The 22,432-nt window shown below is 37.0% G+C and overlaps 1 protein-coding gene and 1 long non-coding RNA gene across 9 annotated transcripts in view; one reads left to right on the forward strand and one right to left on the reverse strand.

Annotated features, from left to right (window-relative positions):
* Positions 1-7,074, forward strand: part of LOC123648283 — a 34,215-nt gene extending 27,141 nt beyond the window's left edge. Inside the window, exon 3 of the long non-coding RNA XR_006738550.1 lies at positions 7,051-7,074. This is a non-coding gene — a long non-coding RNA (uncharacterized LOC123648283). The remainder of the gene's footprint in view (positions 1-7,050) is intronic.
* PDE4D (phosphodiesterase 4D) overlaps positions 1-22,432 on the reverse strand; it is a 1,287,470-nt gene that overhangs the window by 446,223 nt on the left and 818,815 nt on the right. The gene's annotated exons all lie outside the window — the stretch shown is intronic.

A 22,432-nucleotide genomic window follows, 5' to 3' on the forward strand; every position in this document is an offset into this window, starting at 1 on the left:
CTTGATATTTGAACAACAGAAAAATTATTAGATTTTTATATAATGGTAGCAAGCATTTAGAAAATATGACTTAGAAAATCGTTGTCATTTTACAATGGCAACAGAAATATACAGTGTATACAAATAAAAGATGTTTGAGATCTTTATAACAAAATTTATAAAATGTATTGAAAAAAGAGACAATGGAGACATATGCCATGATTGTAGATAAAAAGGTATTAATAATATCCTGAATATATCACTTTTTCTTAGGTCGATCTATAGCATCAATGAATTTCAATCAATATCATGGTAGTTTATTTCAAGGGACTTAATAAGCTGTTTTTAAAAAAAAAATTATGGAGGTGATAAAGACAAGGAATAGCCAAGACATGACTGAAGAAAAACAGATCAGGCAGAGGGAACTTCCTACCTGATATTGATTATGATAATGCACTGAAATTAAGACCAGGTGGGTTTGGGACGCAGATAGGAAAAAATATGCAATGGAACAAATGGAAATGCTAGAAATAGACCAACAGTACTAAGAAACACAATGCATGTCAAAGGTAGCACTAAAACTCAATCATAAAAAGAGAGCCCAAGAGAAAAATGAGTAAAATTTGGGCAGAAATTAAAAAATCATGAATGACTAATAATCACATTTTTAATGTTCAAACTTATTAGTTATCAGGGAACTTAAAATTAATACTAAAATTAGTGTCTGTTTATAACCACTAGATTGAAAAAGTATTTGTCTGACAAAGAAAGAAGCACTTAGGACAGCTTTTTACAAACTATGTATCAATACATGTCCCACTTGCTTCAATGCCCATTGAGAATTACTAAAGTTTACACCCATATATCACATACATACACATACACATGCATATATAGTCATTCAAGACTAAAATATGATAAACATTTCCTGAGTCAGTTAAAAATTATTGCCTGTGTATTCTTCATGTAGAATGTTAAACTCTTTCAATGTTTGAACATAATGGTTATTGAGAAATGAGGAAAATGATTAAATTTCTGGATTTAATATAGTTAATATTATTTATAAAGGAAAGAAATAATACAGCTGTGTAACTTTGGGTAAGTAACTGAGCCTCACTGAGCTTTGGTCTCCTCACTAGTAAAATGAGGCTCAAAGGAGCATATACCTCATAGGGTTGTAACATTTAAATGTGTTAAAACACTTGAACTACTTAGAGCAGTGCCTCATTCCCAGCAAGTGATCTAGGAGTGTTAGCTATTGTTACTCATGTTATTCACATTTAACAATAAATCATGCTTCAGAAAATGATGTCAATGTAATGATCATTTCAGGCAATCTAAGTTGCTTTTGTTCTTGATGGCATTTTATACCTTTAAAGTTTCCAATAAAAATATAATGTTAACACCATTTATAATAGTAAAACAGGGGAACAAATATCTTCCATGACAATTAGAATATCTACATGTATTAGTTAAATAAATTTATTATTTATTGTTTCCACTTCTGTTGAAATGTGCCTGAGTAATCGTTTTATGAATGGCTTCCTATTCTGTCCAATATTTTTAGCAGGTTTTAATTCTCAAGCATTCAAATTGGATGTGCTAGAATTTGGCTCCTATTAACTCATGATTTTGCCCTAGTGATTACTTTCTCTTATCAGATTGAATAAATATGTGTATTATATATACTAGTGGCAAAACAGTGATTTCAGTTTTGCAAGACAAAATGATATTTGCTCTCTATCATCTTTCTTTAGCTAAAAAAAAATGCAATAATAAAGCATGCTTAGATATTTTTGCTGTCTGAACACTCCTTAACCTCATCCCTTATTGGATGGATGAGTCATGATGAAAACCACAAATACATATTGTTAATGTTCTGTTGTGTCAGTTCCGGGCTGTGCACTGTGGTAGTTGCCCCAGAGGAGGGGTGGCAGGACATGATCACTCACATCAAGGACACTATATCAATTTAAGAAGACAGAACTAAAAGACCCCAAACAGTAGTGAGCAATACCAAATAGTTTCAGGTCAACCTATGATAGTGTACACAAGTCTATAAAAAAAATAAAAGAAAAGGAGGTGAGGAAAGCAATAGTTGGGGAATGTTTTATGGCTGAAGTGGGAATTGCAATGGACCTTGAAGAAAAGTAGAATTTTTGTAGGTCAGTTAACCCCAGTTCAGGCATTTGATTACCAGCTTCATGATTTTGCCGTATCCACATGTCTACTTCATGATTTTTGTCATATCTGAGTTCCCTCTATATTATTATTTATTTTAAAAAATTCTGACATAGATTAATCTTTAAAAGCCTAAATAACTTAAAGAAGAAACTTTATAGCATTACTATAAATGGAAAGTCAGTACCTCTTGCCATAAAAAAGGGAAAGGCATCTGAAAATAAACACAGAACAACCTTATTAGTTTCTGTCCAGATAATGCTGACTTCTAAGGGCTCTGGGCTAGAGGCCAGTTGTGTCTTTGTTTAAAAGATATATTAAGCAAGTATTAAGTAGTGTTAGCGACTTACTAATAATACTAACATGAGACTTTCTTCTGTCCTTCCTTCCTCCCTACCATCCTTTTTTCTTCCCTTCTTGTCTTCTCTCCAACCTTCCTTCTTCCCCCTCTCCCTCCCTCACTTCTTCCATATTCCTCCATGTTCCTCTCTCCTTCCCTTTCTCCTTCCTTTCACATATATTTGTTGAGCACTTCTTACTGCCAGGTACCATTCTAGGCACTGTGGAAGTAAGTAACAGTGAAGAAATAGACAAAAGCTCTCTTGCTCTCATAGAGCTTAAATTCTTGATAGAAGAAGACAGTCGATAAACAGAGAAATAAGAAAGGAGGTAGTAGGCCATAGATGCTATGAAGAAAAATGCAGCAGGGAGTGTTAAGGTAGAAAGGAAAGCATGGACAGGAAAGGATTACTGATAAAGTGACTTATGAACAGAGATCTGAAGGTCAGAGTGGAACCAGCCATGCAGATATTTAGAGGAAGAGATTCCCTGGCATTGGGAACAGTTAGAGCAAAGGTCGTGATGCAGAACATTCTTAGCATGTTCTGGAGAAGTGAGTGGGTGAGGGGAGAGTGGCCTGAGAAGAGGTCAGATCCAGATGGCTTGAATGAGGATGGTAGCAATTAGATCACATAGACGTGTAAAAGACATAGCAAGAATTTGACTGACTCTAAGTGAGATGGGATGCCATCGGATGGCTGTGAGCAGAAAGTAATGCAATGTGACCTAATTAATGTTTTTGTAGAATAACTTTGGTATGTGGAGACTAAACTGGATGGGACAAGAGTATGAATAAGAAAACTGGTTAGGGGGTACTGCTATAATCTAAGAGAAAGATGATAGACTATTTAGTACTGGGGAAGCACTAGAAGTAGTCAAAAATATTGGATTTGTTGAGTGAAGTATACCTATACCCCACTACATAAAAAAAACCTCTATTTCAGCACCTAAGTATTTATAGCTTATAAATGAGGCTGTTGATGGGGCTGTTCTCCCTGCCCCATGTTTGTTACCAGTGACCAGCAATCGTGCCTTATTCATCTGTAATCCTTAGTGTGCTGACCCCATGTCTGACAAAGGTGCTTAAAAGTTTTGTGGAACTGATTCCTAATGAGTGCAGGAAAGAAAGGCACAGAGGCAAGAAGGCTCATGGTAGGTATTGGGGACAAAAAGACCCACGTGGGAAGAGCAGAGAGGCCATGAGCATTGTGGAAAAGTGCCTCTCAGGGAAACTGAGGCTCATATTAGAATGTGTTTTACATGAAAGGAGACCTAAGAGATGTATAAGACGAAAGTAAATTTAAGATGATGGGATAGAGGCAAAGTTTCATAGAATTCAAAGAAAAATTCCATATGGGTAAGAGTTAAGAAAGGACTCAGGATTTACTACATAACTTTTATGTTTAAATCAGTGAAACCTTCTTAAGTGCTTAAATTTCAACTACCAATTCATAGAATAATGCCAATATTTTGATTATTTTGCTGCTTTAAGAGATAAAAAAGAGCTGTCCACAACCACTGAAATATGTATATGTATTAGAAACTCCTCAGTTTCTAAGACTGGCATGGAATTGTTCCTGTAGACATACTATGAATCTTTACATTCCTGGGATAAAGAGACATGATGGCATCATAAAGGTTTACCATGGTTAACTAGGTGTATTTCAAGGAAGCCAGAGAGACTACAGGGGATCATTACTAAAAAATCTCCACTGCAAAACAAAACAAACAGGAAATGAAGGCAGGACTGGGACAGCAATGAAGAATGATGTGCTGCTGAGAATGGGGGAAGAGGAGTTAAGGCAGGAAGACCTGCGGGAAAGGTGTCTGGAGGGAGCAGAAGATGTCCCGTCTCTACAGAAATGTGTTCCTGATGTTGCATCAGAGAGACTTGGCTCATCTTGCATGAAGTAGCCAAGTCAGAATCAAAATGGAAATAGATGCATGACTGCCCAGAATCTTGCTGGTAACTTGGGGACCTCAAGCCTGGTATGCAAGGGAGACAGAGCCAACAGTCATTTTTACAGGTGAAAGACAGAATTTTTTTTTTTTTGGCTAATTCAGGTCCTCTTCATCTCTTACCTTCACTTATAGACATGGCCTCCTACTTGGCCCTGTCAGTCAACACTTGCCCCTCAGCACTCCATTCTTCACCAGCCAATACTGGCCTCTAAGTTCTTTTTGAGTAAATACCAAATATACTCTTTTCCCATCTTCCAACACTCCACATTCCATAACATCCTGGTTAATTCTTTCAAAGTTGCCTTTTCGAACACTATCCCCTACCCCATCAACCCCACTTCTATAATTAAGTTTATGCCCTCCTTTTATTTGATCTGAGGCACCTTCCAACTCTCTGTTATAATACTTGATAGACTTGTAATTCTAGATCTGTGTTCCCTAGAAGGTAGAAAATTGTCTGGTACGTAGTAAACACTTAAATATTTGTTCACTATTGAAGGGTGAATGTTGACTATTGATGAACTTGAAGATAGGAAGATAGTAGCTGATCATTTACTGAGAATGTAAAAGCTTTTACATAAATGTACATTTTAAATAAGGTGTAGCTGGCTGTCAGATTAAACAGAGTTCTGAATGAATAGGAAAAAGCTTTCCTTGAGACTAAAAGAGAAGTAAACTCAGGATTGGAATTATTATAGAACATCATATAATTTCCTGTACTTGCAAATTAGAAAAATAAACACTAGGAGTGCAAAAGCCTCATCATACATAAACAAATAAATAATAAAAAACATATTACACTTTAACCAAAACAGAGTTAATGTAAAGTATACTTGTGAATCAGTTCAGTTCCTTAGAAGAAAAAAAAATTAAAATTTACTTGGAATAGTCCATTGAATGGCTATCATTTAAATATTTGTTCTTGAACTAAGATTAACCATGTAGAAATGTGAGAAAAATTAAATTTAAAAGGGTGTTTATTTGAAGTGTACTTTTAAAGCAAGTCTTATGAATCAAGGCAAATACTCACATACGTATGCTCATGGTACTGGAGTGCACTTTATTCTCCTATAAACCCAAGACTTAGAGACAGTTGCTAGCTACACACAAACAGCCACACTACCCACTGTTTTACACGAATGGCAATTGAGTAGCCAGAGAGGCTGATGTCCCCAGTCCTGAGCTACTTCCGGGTGTGTGCCAGATGTTTAAGCTGCACAGTAACTCATTTAGGCCACCAGAGTAACTCTTAATGTACCAATGCTGTAATTTGAGAAGACCATTTTATTTCCAAGAGCGCTAGAGAAATCAGCAGCAATTTTTAACACTTGCTGTTACTAAAGTGTGAATTCCAGGCAAAGAATCTTGTGGTGTAGTGAAATTGCTTATGCCATTTCACATTGACGAGCTACAAGATGTACTTCTGAAATGCCTGCCATTTGCAGTGCATTACACATGGAGAGCTTCCTCAATTTACAGAGGGGCTCTGTCACTGCAGGGATGTGTTTCCGTTAACGTGAGTAAGAATTACCCTTAAAAAGGATAGAAAAATTTAGGAATGGAACAACACTGACTTTCTAAGATTCACAAGGCAGGCAGTTTAGAAAAAGTTTTTAGCCTTGAAACAGAACATCTTCTGTCATTGTCAGTATGAATATTTATGAAGCACTATCAGTTGGTTTAACTCAGTCCCTGCTCAATTAGCTTATAATTTAATTAGTCCTAAATGCAAATCCTCTAAATTAGGGTATTTGGCTTTTGAAACAAATGTCAACCAATGCCATTATCAATGGCTCTCTAACTTTGTCTTCTCTCTCTCTCACCTCTCTTCCCCTCTTACCTTATTTTACATTTTGCTCACACACACCTGCCCCTTAAACTGAAAAGATGCAAATCAAGGTACACCTGCAAAAGCAGAAGCCTTGTGGTCCACACAGAGCTTTAAAATCCATCCTAGTGTTTTGTACCTTAACATTGTAGACATAGTTTGTGAATTATTACAGATAATCTAACACAATTTATAAAGTTATCAAATACCAGTTTTGAACCATGAAAACAAATTTCTAGGATATTTATGCAACCTGAACTCTAAAATAAAGTTCTCTGTTTCCATCTGAATTTCACACAACTGGATTTCCTGTATAGTCTCTGAGAGAGCTTCCTATCTGTCCTAGGGTTGGTCCATTGCACGGGATTTCTTACAGGATTAGGTGGTGCATTTTATTCTGCGCTACATTCTCTCTTAGAAGACCTCAGTTGTATTAAAATCGCAGAGAGTCGCTCACTAAGATAGAAAGTAGAAAAAAGTCTGCCCCTATGAAAACTACTTAATAATTTAAATAAGTTTCTCTTTTAAAAAAAGGTATTTCCTTTTATCAAAAGCACACTCTTGTAGTCATAAACATTTTCACTTTATAAGAACCATCAAAAATAGGTTCAGGAAAAAAGTCATTCCATGGCTTCCTGTGCCCTGTGCTACACCATGGAGCACTGCAGTACGCACCAGAGATAAACATTCTCAAACAACATTACAGGGCAAACAGACCCATGGAAGTGGACTCCCTCAAATCTCTCTATGGTTCTCTGCAGGCACTCATTGATGACAGCTAAGGGACCACACAAGAAAAGACACAGACCGACATCTGCTGGCTACCGTTTTCCTTGTGGTTTAAATAAAGAACATTAAACCTGAAATATAATGTTTCAAAAATAAGTGTACACTTGCTTCCATGCATTTTTTCCTCATCACCTTTATTTTAATGTTTAGGAAAGCTAAACTCATATATATTTTGATTATCTATAACAATTGCTATTTTAGGTAGTTGGCTTATTACGTTATCTAAAACCACAGGAAATCCGAATGTCGATTAACCTGTACAACAGCAACAGGAATTTTTTCCCATTGCTTCATTTTATTTGTTACTTGTCCTTTTTTTGTTTATGTAGCCATTCTCCTATTAATAGACATTTTGTTCATTTCTCTTTTTCATTATTACAAAGAATGCTTTTGGGGAAATTTTTAATTAAACATTATTTTTAGTTGTGAGTTTACCGCTGAGCCCAACCCCCTAATCCCTGGAGAATATTACTACCGTGTGAGCACCATAGTGTTGATCAGTCAGTGCCAATTTGATGGTGAGTAGGTGAGCGTTGTAGAAGGGAAGGGCATGCCTCTAATCCTTGCTTGGGTGAGGCAAAGTCATAAAATGTAACCAAAATGTTTGTACCCTCATAATGTCCTGAAATAAAAATAAATAAAAAATAAATTTAAAAAAACATTATTTTTTCTTCTTATGCCAAAATAAGAGCTTAGAACAGAAAATATAGACCAAAAATGTTAATATTTAAAAGTATCTGCAATCCTACCTACTCTGAAATAATCATTGAACAGTTTGGTGGTGGTTATGGTGTGTGTGTGCAGGTGAGTGTGTTCATACATATATCCTTTTCCTTCTGACTATAAATAAGCCAATACACAAATTTATAAAAATTGGACGGTACTAAACATACTTTTTATAACATGCTTTAAAAAAAATCCTATAAGGCTTTTAAAATATTCAAACACTATACATTTTCTAGCACTATCTTCACAAATGATTCCTTTTTTTTTAAATAACCACAGAACAGTATATTATAGCAGGCAGGCAAAGAAGAAGTTTAGTTGAAAGTTATCTTTCTAACATTTGAGAGAGACTAGAATGGATGAAGCTTAATGTACTTGATCCTGATGAGATAAAGTAAACATTCCAATATTTCAAGCCTCCATTGCAAAGTAAAATATGACCTATTCCTATTACTTGAAACAAGTTACATGCTTAAGAAGTTAAGGTGTCTGCAGCTGAAAGGAATAATGTTATAGCCTTGCTTCTAAATTTTACAATTCCTTTTGTTATAATTCTGCTGTCTCAGATAGTTAATTAACAGAGCCACTGTAGCAAGGGGTTTATCTATAATTTTATGGAGTCACCAATTTCTGAGCCATCTAATTCTGGTTTGTTTTAAAATCAAATGGCTAATATACAATCACTGTGGGCTAGAAACATAAAGAATAAGCCAGTTATAGCCTTCTTTGATGTGCCCCTACTTTCATTTGAACCTCCTATTTTGCTGACAAAAGTTAGTGTATTATTCATTAAAAGGTATTTCTTAAACATCCCTCTGTTATATCTGAAACACCACATCCTCAACCCCTCCTTTTGTATTAGCCGGCCATCAGCCATCAACCATCATCATCCAGCTAAAGTCAAAGATATAAACTTATACTTAAAGGTAAGCAAAACTGAAAAGAAGAAACAGAAGACCCTTGGTAAGCTAACAGGAGCATGGCGTTTAAGTGACATATTGAATAACACATACACATGTGCCAGAAAACAAATCCATACTGAGTAAAATCAGCTATAGAGATCCTATCAGACATATGACAAAGCTTGTTTAAGAAGGATTGAGGGAGCAATGACAGACATTATTAGGTAAAAGAATGTGGTTTGGGAAAAGAATACAATGACTTCAAACTGGGAAGGATAACTAATAGAATGAACGACAGAATCAGGATATAAAAAGAGTATAAAGGCCCAAATATAACAATACAGAGTTAAGTAGAGACACATTTGAAGACCTGCCCTTTGTCTAAAACAGAAACATCTAATTGAGCAGCTACCAAGAGGGAGGGAGATGGTGCCTAAGCTGAGTACTTTTAATTAAGTGCATGATGTGACAACAACTGGATGTGGCCGCCAAAGAGTCTATGTAATCTGAAGTCACATTCATTGACAAATAATGCCCAGAATGACCCCCCCCCCAAAAGTCTCTATGGTTCTCTGAGCTAATTGGATCATATTGGAAATTTATGTTTTCCTCTGGGCCACAAAATTAAAAAAAGAATGTTATAAGATAGAAGCTAGTCTAAAGGAAAGTCACTAGGACAGCAAAAGAGATGCAATAGTATAAGGGTAGTTAAGGAATAGAAAGCATAGGGAACAGATGTAATGGTGACACACAAAAGAGTGATATGTGAAACTGGAATTTTACTTGCCCCATGTGCGTCCAAGCTTCACAGTAGGAGCAACGCTACTTGGAAACTTTAAGGAGGCAGAAGATTCAGTGAAAGCAAGACCACACCAACAACACAGAACCAGCCAATAAGACATCGGCACTGCCTGGGAGAATGGTGAGCTCTCTGTGTGAGCAGCATCACCTGAGGATATAATAGAAGCACAAAACTAGGGGTTCTATTGCAGATCCACAGAATTGAAAACTTTGGCTAAGGAGCCCAGTAATGTGTGTTTTTCTGGCCATTTCCTGTGATTCTGATGCTCGCTAGTGAATGTGCTTTTATTTTCTTACTCTAAAATGTCATCCCTTACTTCTTGTTTGATGGTGTGTATGGAAAAGCACAGCTACTTATTAAAAGGTAAAAATCTGAGTCAGCAATTGCAGCTAAGTCACATCTAAAAATCATGTGGGCAGATTTTGAAAACTAGATTATTTCAATCAGCTGAAAACGTGACAGGTCCTCCCCTGCAATCCAAATTTAAAAGTTTTATTTCTTCTCCAACAGTTTGTATAAATAACCCATGCAAAATAAGCATTGTATGTAGACTAAGAAATGCTTTTCACATATTAATTGAAATCTCTCTCATTTTATTGGAATTCTCTCTCTTATATTTTAGATATATTTTCCAGAGATTGATTTGCTCTCTGAACTGGAATTTTGTTGGAAGCACAAAAAAGCAAAACCAAACAAACAAGCTAGCAAATAATATCCTCATCTAATCAACTATATTTTAAAAATATGGATATTTCTCCCTGTGAGTTAAACATAAAACAAATATATTGTATTGCATATAGTTTTATTTTAGTAACTGGAAATACCATTTTACCTGCATGATAATTGTTATAATAAAGGTGAAGCCAAAGTGCTGAGAGAGCCCCAAGGATGTGGCAGCTAATTCTTCCTGGATTACAAGGGACAATGTCTTAGAGGAGGTACTGTTTCAGCTGGGTTTTGGAAGGTGTTTCCAGGGTAGGGAATGGGGTTGGGGACTCTCTCCACAAGAGCAAAATAGTATGTGCACATAAGTACCCCATCACCAAGGGGCTTTGTGGGGTGAATCTACAAGTGAGAGAGTTACACCATGCAGGACTTCTAGAGTTAAGGAGTTTGGGTTATCTGTAGGCAATGAGATTGCAGGCTGTGGATTTACATACCACAATCTCTTGTTATGAAGATGGGCGCTGGCCCATAAATTGAATCATACAAAGACTGTTGTCAGGAAATTCTAGCAATTTCTAGCTTGAGAAAAGGCAGGGCCAAAGCAATAGTGGCAATGATGAGGCCTGGGATTGAGAGACATTTGGGCCTGGTTTGAATGTGATGGCCAAGGGAAAAAATAGGGAACAAGGTAGAATCTTGAGCTTCTTATTAAGTATTTCTTAATATTGGCAGTGATACTTATTTTGCGTTAGTTATTCATTCAAACTATTGAAGCCAAAATGAAGGTTTTGTGTTTAGATGCAAAGGTGCCTCTATCATCTATCCAGCTGGTTCAAATCATCAGTTTTCAAAATGATAGAAATAGGTGGTGTTCCTGGAAGGCAGAGCAGGTGCCGATGCATTTCTTAACCAGCAGCTCTCTAAGTGGAGGTCCGTGAACATTTACAGCATGGAGTCATGGGAGACCTTAAAAAATACTGTCAACTGAGTCCTGTCCCCAGAAAGTCCAGTGTCATTGGCATGGGTGTCTGGTCCACGCATCAGATTTTTAAAAGTTCCTCAGAAGATTTAAAGAGTAAGAACTGGCCGGGCACGGTGGCTAACGCCTGTAATCCTAGCCCTCTGGGAGGCCAAGGTGGGTGGATCGCTCAAGGTCAGGAGTTCGAGACCAGCCTGAGCAAGAGCGAGATTCCGTCTCTACTAAAAATAGAAAGAAATTATCTGGCCAACTAAAAATATATATAGAAAAAATTAGGCGGGCGTGGTGGTGCATGCCTGTAGTCCCAGCTACTCAGGAGGCTGAGGCAGGAGGATCACTTGAGCCCAGGAGTTTGAGGTTGCTGTGAGCGAGGCTGATGCCACGGCACTCACTCTAGTCCGGGCAACAGAGCGAGACTCTGTCTCAAAAAAAAAAAAAGAGTAAGAACTATTGCTTGAAAATATAAGTAAAGGCTTTTTCAATTTGACAGTGTAACTTTAAATTTCATTTAAAGTTGATTTGCCCAACAATGTGTTGTGATTCTGATGAAATCAGTATTATATCTTTACCTCCTAGGGAAGATGCAAAAACAAATGAGATAATAAGTGTGAAAGTACATCAAGCTGATACTTATTTGGGCACTACGATCAGCACCACTGTGTCAAAATTTTCCTAAAGGGAGTAAGTACTTACATAAATCACTGGGAAACTACAACAAAGTAGCATATTTTCTTCCATTTTAGCTTCAACATGTGGGCTATAAAACTGTCATAAACACTATCTGCCACAATTTATAATAAATATTTTTATTTTATACAATATGAGCAAATACGTTTTTAAAAGGCATCAGAGGGACTATAAATGCGAAGTTTCTATAAATGCCTGAACAACATCAGCACACGTGACCTGTTGATATAGTAAAATAATAGAATATTGTTTGGGCTGGGCTGTGCTGAAGAAGTTGATCTCTTCCCAGCCCTGAAGAATAGTGACTGGAACTTGGCAGTAGGAAAATCTGGGCAGATGTGTAACCAAAGTGCTTTGAAATAATTACGATGTCTAAAACAAGGAATAGAAATATTTTTTAACACATGGATGAAAATATAATTTTAAAACTCATGAAGAGAAAGAAGCCAAAAAAAATGAAGAAAAAATAATGTTGGGGGTCAAAAGAAGGAAATATGAAACAGAGAAAACATCAAAGTAAAAGGCTAAGTAGATTATATTTTGAAATAGTAAGGATGCAGGAGAAAAGAATAGATCATGGATATGGTAATTTGGATACACAAATATGGAGTATATCAAATACATATACAGTTCTATCTGTAATGTATGAGATTAGAAAGAGTAGTTTTAGCTACTTTGAAATAATTTCAACATGATTGTTGGAACTACCCAGGTCTAACTCCAAGTAAGATTTCTTAGCTCTATGCATTTACAATATTTAACTCCTCTGACTTTTTCCAAATCTCTTACATTTAAGCTTTTATGGCCCATTTCTTAGGCCTTTATTCAACTTAACCTTACAGAAGTTTTAAAAGACTTTCTTTTCTCTTTAATATGAGATTTATTGTATACCTTCAGCACTGCATGACACTATGGAAAAACACACATAATCTGTATTTCTGTATTCTTTGTGAATGAGCTAAATCTAATGTTTACCACCATAAATTTGGTACATCCTACATGAAGACGTCAGTTTTAAATACAATACTGCTTCATATATTATGAGAAATACATACTTGGTGTATAAACCATTTGGTAAGCTACAATAAGACCCACCCCAAATTTAAGCAGGCTTATCTGAAGTTTACAGAAGATTTAGTGTAATTTACTGAATGGCTAAATATATATATATATATATGGGTGTGTGTCTGTGTGTGTGCATGCATTTTACTGATAGGTTAAGGAAGGTAAAAGCTATGATAGGACATGAGGATAAACACTGTTGGCTGGAATAAACCATTTATTACAGAGAATCAGGGTTCTGAAGACCTAACTAGGACAAAGGGCACAGGAAAAGAAGATGAAATTTCCAGAAAACAGGCTTTGATAGTTTTGACCAAGCCCCAAGCTGTCTAGCTATCATCTACATTTTGTATGAGCAGAAAGTTTATATTTCAAAGAGAAGCTTCCAATTATTAATTAGAAAAAAAGTTTATATGTGGAATGTCATGACTAAGTTTAATTGTTCACGGAGTAGACCAAAGTAATGCGAGTATTAAAAAGACTATGTTCTCGGAAATAAATTACCCATGCCTCCTAACTTTTCTAATTTGATAATTTGAAAATATTAATGGGATTTGGCCATCTTTAATTGTGTTGATAATTCTTGTTCTTTATTCCTCAAGGCTAGTTGAAATTTATCTGCCCTTATATTAATTTTTCTGACAATCTGTGGTTTCTTAAAAGTAAAGAAGTTTCATAATTATGGAGAAACTTTAGGTAAAACTTTACAGAATGGTTTAAAATTTATATAAGATTTTTCTTAGTTTTTGACAACTATCACTTGTATATATAATTATTCAGTAAACAGATGGCCTTCAATAACTTGTTTGACATGATAAAAGAAACTTCCCTTTTCTTTTACATTTTAATTTCAATATTTTATTTAAAAAATACAATGCTATACCATTACTAGAAAATTAAGAAGAGTTGTATGATAAACATGATCCTTGTTTTTCAAAATGGGAACACTGATTTTACCCTCTATTATATTCATCTAGTTATTTTTCAGTATTGCTTTCACCAAAAAACATATAGTATATAATTTACATTTGACTATTACAGGGACATGATTCCTAATGAAAATGAGGATAGAGTGCTCAAAATGGGGTCAGATCATCCCAGTTCTCTTGATTTTACACTGTTGAAATAAAATCCCAGCTGAAAGTAATAGGTCTTGTTAGTTGGTAGGTAGGTTTCATAGAGTAAACCAAATTACCTTCTAGGATATTTTGCAGAAAAATTCCGGAGCTCTAAAATTCACTTAGTACTTAAAACTGGCATCAAGAGTAGTGCCAAATCACTATGGGAGTAACCAAGGACCATAAAGAAAGTTCTTAGGCCTCTGCTGTGAGAAAGCCTGGAGAATATTTGAGGACAGAGAGGTCTAAGGGAAGAGCCCAAATCACTTGAGCTCCAGGCCTGCGCTACATTCCCAAGAGTTTATTGGATATCTCTACTTGGATAACCACAGATTTCACAGACTTTGCTTCTCCAAATGGAACACATAATTTCACCCCCAAACCCTCTCCCCTCCCTGGGCCCCGAGCTCAGTGAATGGCCCACTATTCGTCTAGTTTTTCAAGGCGTCTATATCTCCCTCGATCTCATACCTAATGAATCACAAGTTCCCACTGATTCTATTTCCTAAATATCTATTACCTAATTCTTCTCACCTCACTCTATCCCTGCCTTGCTGTTAGTCCAAGCTACGAGTACTTTTTGTCTGAATCATTTCAGCAATGTCCCCGCTGGTCTGCCTTCCTCCAGCTTTGTCCTTCCCCATTCTAGTCTCTACAGTGCAGTCAAATTCTATAACCTTAAAGGCTTCCCATTTTCCAGAACCCTTCACATGGCTAGAAAGGCCACCACTGTTTTATATTCCCTGTATTCTCTGCAGCTTCATCTGCTGTTATTCTCCAGATCCTCTGCAACTGACCCCTGCACCCCAAGCCCTACCATATGGAACTGAGTTCAGTAATGTGACGGTGTAAAGAACTCTCTACCTTTGAATGTTGCATATGTTCTTCTCTCTGTCTGCTCTGTCCATTATCTGGCTAATTTATATTCATAGGCTTTAGTGCCTCTTCTGTGAACCATTCCCGACCACCCCCATGCACGTGCCCTCAAGTCCAGGAGAGCTGCTCACATATAGCATACAAATGCTGTCTCATCCTGAAAGTTAGTACACTTCATTGTCATTGCCCATTTACTTATTTAGCTTTCCTGTTGCACCTCTGGCTTCATAAGAGTCATGGCTGTGGCTGCCTTGATCACTTGTACAATCCCAGCCCATGAGAGTGAGAAGCCCATGATAGGTGCTCCAGAAATGTTTGTTAAATGAATGAATCTGAATGCAGTTATGTGCAGAGTTCAGATTTCTGTTTTTGCCCTTAGCTATCTCATCAAAGTACTGCAGGAAACAGTACATGATAATTAGCTGTCAGCTTATTACAAAGGACCTCCCTGCTATATAGCTCCACCCTCTCCCCACTCCCCCAAAATCCCAATCACTAGTTAGATTTAAATCTATTTGACTCTAGTTCTTTCAGCCTTGGTAAAAACTATAGCAACCACCATTGTATTTAAGAAGAGAATTAAATTACTAATATTGGTCTACCCATTTCTCTAAGAAAATGAAATTACTTCTCTACAGAATTAAAACACCATTTCCTTGAACTTGATGAAGAAGCCAATTTTCTTTTGTGTTTCCTGCCTCAAAAAAGAATATATGTCTAGACAGAATATTAGTGAAGTTTTTCCATGAAATATCCTTTCCTGCTAAAACGAACTCCATTATTTCTATAAAATTACATAAGTAGCTCAATTGCACCTCTCTGTTTACACACCTTCTTAATTAAAAAACAACAACAACCATAAAACAATAAAACTAGGTGGAAAAAAGTCTAATCCATATTTCCTAACATCAGAAACACACAAACTATGGATTTCTATACCCTTCCCCACATTTCTAAATATTATCAAATTCATTTCCAGAAGAGCAGAACTGGTTTCATTAGCTTACATTTGTCCTGTGATATTCTTTGCATCGGTGGGTCTCAGAGTGTAGCACACATCAGAAGCACCTGGAGGTCTTTTAAAAATGCAGGTTGCTGGGCCTACCCCCAGAGTTTCTGATTCATTGGGCCTGAGATGGGACCAGAAATTTGCATTTCTAACAAGCTCCCAGGTGATACTGATGCTGCTGGTCTGGGAACCACACTTCCAGATGTGACATATACATATAACTTATGTTGTAGAAGCACATTTTGTTTCTTTCTGTGCAGTTATGTCAGTCATTTTGACATGTACTACCCTGTCCTTCCCTCCCTTTTATTTTTAGTCACTAGTATATAGCTCAGTATTACTCCCTAAATACATAAAGCATGAATTCCATGTATTCCTTCCAGCACAAGGGTACATCACTTTCTCAAAAAGAAATTAAAGGAAAGAAAGAGGTCTATTTCTGCAAGTTTAAAAAAATTAAATGAAAAAAAAAAAACCAACTAAAAATTTGTTCTAAGGGGGTTTTGCTTTCAACACAAACATGTTTTGCCTCAGTCGTGATTTCTTTGTTCAGGAGCCAAGCTGGCAATTAAGCTGGCACAGGAGTAGGAGCCATTTGTTTAATATGATGATAGTGTAGCCCTTTGTAAATCCTGGAACAATAAGGGCCCACACATAAGCTCATTCGAAGTTCTAGTTCCTTCTTTCCCCTTACTACTCATTGTGAATTCTCATAGCCACAAAGGAAAGGAAAGATTTTCAATGCTGTCACATCCTTCCTCATTTAAACCATTTATAGCCTTAACTTATAGGAGCAATCTTAAGTAAACTTCTTTAAACACGTTGTGGAAGAGATTATCAAGCCCACTAACAAACTGGCAGTTTTGAAATCTCTTTTGTTCCAAAGGCTCTCCATTAATCTCTATGCTCCTCTGTCATTATCACTGTGCTGAGAAAAGCAAGTTGAAAATCCAGTCTTGACTTGGGTTTGGTAGTATAGTTATTTTATATCTTATAGATTTACTTCAATCTTCTTAGGAAGTTCTAATTCTCATCAGTTTTGGCATAAGCTAACTCATGTAAGAGGTCTCAGAATTTAAAGAAAGTGATGCCTGTAGTAATGGCTTCTGAAGAAATAAGATACACCGCACTGTGACAATTGCAAGGGTCTACATATGTTCCCACTCTTCTGCTAGGTTCTGTTAGGGTGGGAACTCCATCTTGTTCACTGCTTCATCCCTAGAATTTAGAATAGTGCTCAGAAAATAGAAGACACTCAATATGTAGCATTTATTGTCTGACTGGCTCTCATTATAAGTATCACAGGAAATGCAAAACAAGAATTTTAAAAGTATAACATGACACTGAAGTTTATAAATTAAATATTACCAACAGAGATTGTTTCTACAAATGAAGAAAATTAATCAGAAGAAATCTTTTTAGAATATAACTTCCTTCAACCTCCAGTCTACAAATATGTAGCAAATGTTCAAAATAAATACACATTTACATTTCAGAACTCAAATCCTTAGTTTTATACTCAGACAATGCCCACATGAGTAAAATAGTTTTCACTTAAATTGTCTGCCAGTTTACACTACGAGAAGGAATTTCCCATGGGACACCATCTCCTCTCCCTTTGTATAAGGAATATTGCTTTGGCTAAATACTTTCTCAGATTGTGTAGAAAGAGCATATAATTACTAGGCTGATGAACATGATTGCCATTTCTTTTTAATATCAATGGCTTCCTAAAGGCTGCTTTTTATATTTTGCAGGTGTACCGACTTATAGTTCTTTACAATCCCTTCAACTGAATCTACTTACTGCAGGCTCAGCCTATCTGAGCTCATGAAAGAATCCTGCTTGGGAGGGACCCACCATAAGAACTTCAGCTGCAACTAGGTCATGCTACTCAGGTCTGGATCTAGGTGTGACTACTGGTTTCTGCATGATCTACTCTTTTTCCCAGGTTATCCAATCCCTGAGATCTACTTCACAGACACTAGACCCTGTGTCAGATGTTCAAATTAGGATAACCTCATACCACAAAGTTTTATTGTCTCTCCTAGCTTTGGATTTCCTATAATCCAAGACAGGCTCTCTTATGTCCTTTGGATACTATTCTTCTAATGACTCCCAAGACCAGCCTTTAGGGATGAGCTAGTTCTCCCAGGTTTCTTCTAGTATCCCAGTGCTATTTTTTCTGCCAGGTTCTGATTTCTAGTCCCTGTTGCTAAAATCCCATTGAATCCCTCACAGACACCCTGCTCCTGACAAGGTTTGATTTTTCTGTGTTAAGTTCATTTCCAGGGCTCAGTGCATAATGATGACTAGTCATTCAGCACCCACCCAACAAACACATTGTACAGAAAGTGCAGACATTGGGATGGAGGAAGGGTGTAAAAGAGGCACTTGGTACTGAAACGTATTTTCACAGAATAAGATAATTGGTGAATTCTCATATCCAGTGAGGATCAAATTGATGTACTATTTTAGCACTCCCACAAGAATTCTCCTACCTCATTTCTGCACAGAATTTCATTTTATAGAAAGGTTCCACGATTTTTGACATACTATAGCATGCCCTCACATCAAGTAGTTTTGTATTTTAAGAATTATAAAATGCATTCATCAAAAATTTGTGGCACACCATGTGCTATATAGTACATGTTTATATATTTTAAAATTCCAGAACAAACCTCTCTTGAGGTTCTGTTCAAAATACAACCTGTGCTTGTGCAGTCAAGTAGGACAGAAAAACAATCACCTCACAGAAGACCAGCACCTGCGCTACGGGTACTATAATTTGAAATTTTGTTGAAAGTAGCTTGAAAATTAGTTATGCAGTCTATAAGAACAGAGACAAGCTACAATATTCCTCCTACTGGACAACATTAAAGCCTCAGAAGTGAAATGTCCAAGCCTTTTCCAGATATAAAAATCAATTGAGAAGAGAAGCCCAGAAAGCATTAATGCAGTCCGTCTGCATGCTGCCATCTAATTTACAATCCATTGCACGCAGAGCCAAGTGACACTTATTTACATTTGTTCTTCTGGGATAAAAGAAGGGATGAACCTGAAAAGGATCTGCTGAATCAGATCACGTTTGACTGAGGAGTGACAGAGGAGCTTTCTTCAATTAATAGCCAGCTGCATAATTTGAGCTAATGCCAGCTGCGCTTTCATCACGAAGTGACACAGAAACAAATAATTCTATACTCAAGTGCTGGCATGGTGAAGTGAATTAATCCACCCAAAAGTTGGGAGAGAGAGAGACAGAGGGACAGTGGATTTGCTATCCAAATTTTATGAGCACATTTTAGCAATCATTTCAAGGATATTGGGTTCATCCTAATTGTTAAAATGTCCAAATGGATCCATTGAGGCTCAAATACTTGTTTGAACAAATTCTTAGGGAAAAACCAAATGGAATAGAAATAGTCTCTCACCAAGGTCATGGTGATTTCTTTCACTGATGAGTGAAATCTCCATTAATATTGAATTCATCGTCAAGGAGGGAGTGGGCAAAAGGGGTTTTATTAAGGACATCCACATGGGGGAATTTTTGAAGGGGGAAAAAAGATGACTACAATGACACAAAAGGAATTCAGGTCAGGTTTAGAGAGGTCAAATGGCTGCTAGTTCATTCAGAAAACATTAACATGCCCAGCTGCTGGGAGTTTTCTAGCTAGGTGCCTGTCCTGGTGGTCAGAAGTCCGTGTGTCTCCTGGCTGCCTGGCCACACTTCCGTCTGTCCGGATGGAAGAGCACCCACCCACAGGCCAGACCTTTCCCTTACAGGAAAGTTTCTGAGGTTTCATGTCAGGCAAACTTCGCTCACCTATCACTTCATGTAAACACCTCTTCTCTGGGGAGTTCTCAGAGAAAAACCCACTTGAAAGCAACTAACCAAAGCAATGAAGGTCAGAAAAACAGAAGCTATGTGGGAATCTGAGTATGGAACACACAGGCATAAAACAAGCTCTCCAAACAAGGAAGCAGTAACAGCTTGACCTGTGAATTGTTTGCTATCTGTTTGCTCCTTCAGTTTTCAAACTGTAGCCCTGGAAATACAAACACGCAATTCTAAACATTCACAGGCCTGTGGCAACAAAATTGTACACGCCAGCTTCACAACTGGGGCGTGCAGACCATAAATTCTGTAGTGGCAGGAGGGAGGTGTGGAAATAGACTGTCATCATTCAGCACCCTGCACCAAAGAAAACTGGGCACAAGAAAAGGCAACTGGCAGCAAATTCCTGGATTCTCTCATTCATGGAAGAAGGAACTCAGGGATTGAATTACCCAATTGACGCTAATTCTACCCATGCCAGAGGACAAAAGTTACAAGACAGCCAAAGGTCATGGTTGGTTGGAATGTAGGCAGAGTTGCTTGGTCCTTGGTGTGTAACAGACAGAAGTGCTGGAAAAGGGGTTCCTCACCAAGCCTGATAATAAGCGCTCTCATTCCGATATGGATTTCAGAGAAGGGCTGAGGGGGCAGAGTCCCGAGCATTTGACCCTGTAAATCAGTCAGCACGGGAGATAAACCTAATTTGGCCACATGAGACTGATGAGAAACAGTCTTTGCTGCTGATATCACAGAAGGGAAAGGGCAAAACAAGAAAGTCATCACTATTAGTTACATTTGGAGCAACAGAGAGAGAATCCTACACCCACGGGGCACCTGTACCATCACTGGTTGGTTAGTCCGGGGTACCCTAATTTACTAGCTGGAAGCTATCTCCACGGTGAATATTGGGGGAGGGGAGCTGTTAGGAAGCTGAATTACAAATGCTATTTCAAGTGTTTTATGGAGTGTCATTGTGTGCCCTAAATGTAACTCCCTCCAAGTCAGCAATTTATAGCCCGAACATAAGCACAATCTCTAGATGTGAGATTGCATGGTATATCCCAAGTAGTAGTTATCTTCTTTCAACACACGCTTTTCACATGAAGCACATTATCTTTATTTCCTAGCACTCTCTACATCACACCCGAATGTGTGGATGAAAGCAGAAAATTCTGATCATTAATCAAAATGTTGTGTAAGAGTCTATTGCTTTGTCTTGTTTTTATAATCTTTGTTATGGAGTAGGTACAGCCTCTGTTTCTATGCCTGGGATAAATGGTACTTTTGGATGTATTAATATTAGCAGACTCTCTAATTAAAATACTCATGTTTTATATGGAATATTATCTCTTCATTCAGGGACTAGTTATATAATTGATGATTTGTTTTTCTTCAATCTTTTCCTTTTGACTTCTTTATCAGGAAAAAAAGAGGAATGATGGAATTGCAATCTGTTGTGCAATGAGCATGTCCCCAGCCCTATGCTAGATAAGTTTTATACATTACCATCTGTAAACCTAACAGTCTTTTGAGATTAATATCCAATTACACATAAAGCAAAAGAAGATAAGAGGTAAAGATACAAGCCAAACATCACCGTGTCCTAGTTTTACCCCTGCATTTTTATCATTTTTTTCCATAACTTTTCATTTGCCCATGATCCTTTAAATTGTAATTTCCTTGAAGGAGGGAACAGCATTTTATTCATCTTTTCATCCTTATTCCTGGAACAGTGCTTGGATACAAGCAGAAATGTGAGGAGTAAATGTAGGCCATGCAGCCAGCAAGCAAAAGTGCTGGGTTTTCAATCCAGAAATGTCTGATGCTAACACCTCCCAGGTAAAAAAACAATGTGGTAATTTATCAGTGATGCTTGGTAGAAGAATGGGCATTGAAATTAGTTTATCTAGTTTCACTCTAGGTAGTTCACAACCAGGAGGTTCTCAAGAAATACTTGTTAACAGAACTCATGCATCAAGGTTAGCTCAGTTTCCCCAAACCATGGATAACTGGAAACTAAAAATTTAGGTAAAAGTCAGGCTCAATGGAAGGAACAAGAATTTGTATTAAATATCAATGAGCATTTACTTTGTTAAAAGATAGGTTGGCTTTGCACCTGGATTACAAGAAAAATACTCCAACATCAATTTTACTTGGAAGAACTACATTGAGTAAAACCCTAAGTGCTCTCGGCATGAAAAATTCCAGTTTTTCCTTACTGTAAAAATTCACAATGTAAATATAATCATGATGGCATTTTCTTTCACAACACCAGTCATTTAAAAATACAAATCTCTGAAGAGCGAGAATTTTTGACAAAGTAAAATAGCTTTAAATCCTGTGGAAAAACTGCGGGCACAAAACCTGAGAATTTTCAGGTATAGCTTTGCTGATGGAGTTGAATACTCTCTTACACCAGCCCCCTTTTCAAACTCTACCTCCTCCCACTCCACTTGTAGCAACTAACGTTAACAGTAAAAACACATTTAAACTAGAAAGATGAACAATAGGCAGAAAACAGTTGATGGTTTACCAGTTTCCGCCACTTCACAGCTTAAAATGTAAACAATTTAGCTATGGAGATGCCAGCTTAGTTTTTCCAATAGCACAGTAGTCACTGTGCCTAGGGCCCTTGGTACTTGTGGAAGCTCATGAAAATGATTGCATTTCTTTAAAAATCAGAAGAAAAATC

This window comes from Lemur catta, chromosome 12 (assembly GCF_020740605.2).
Source record: "Lemur catta isolate mLemCat1 chromosome 12, mLemCat1.pri, whole genome shotgun sequence".
Lineage (NCBI taxonomy): Eukaryota > Metazoa > Chordata > Mammalia > Primates > Lemuridae > Lemur > Lemur catta.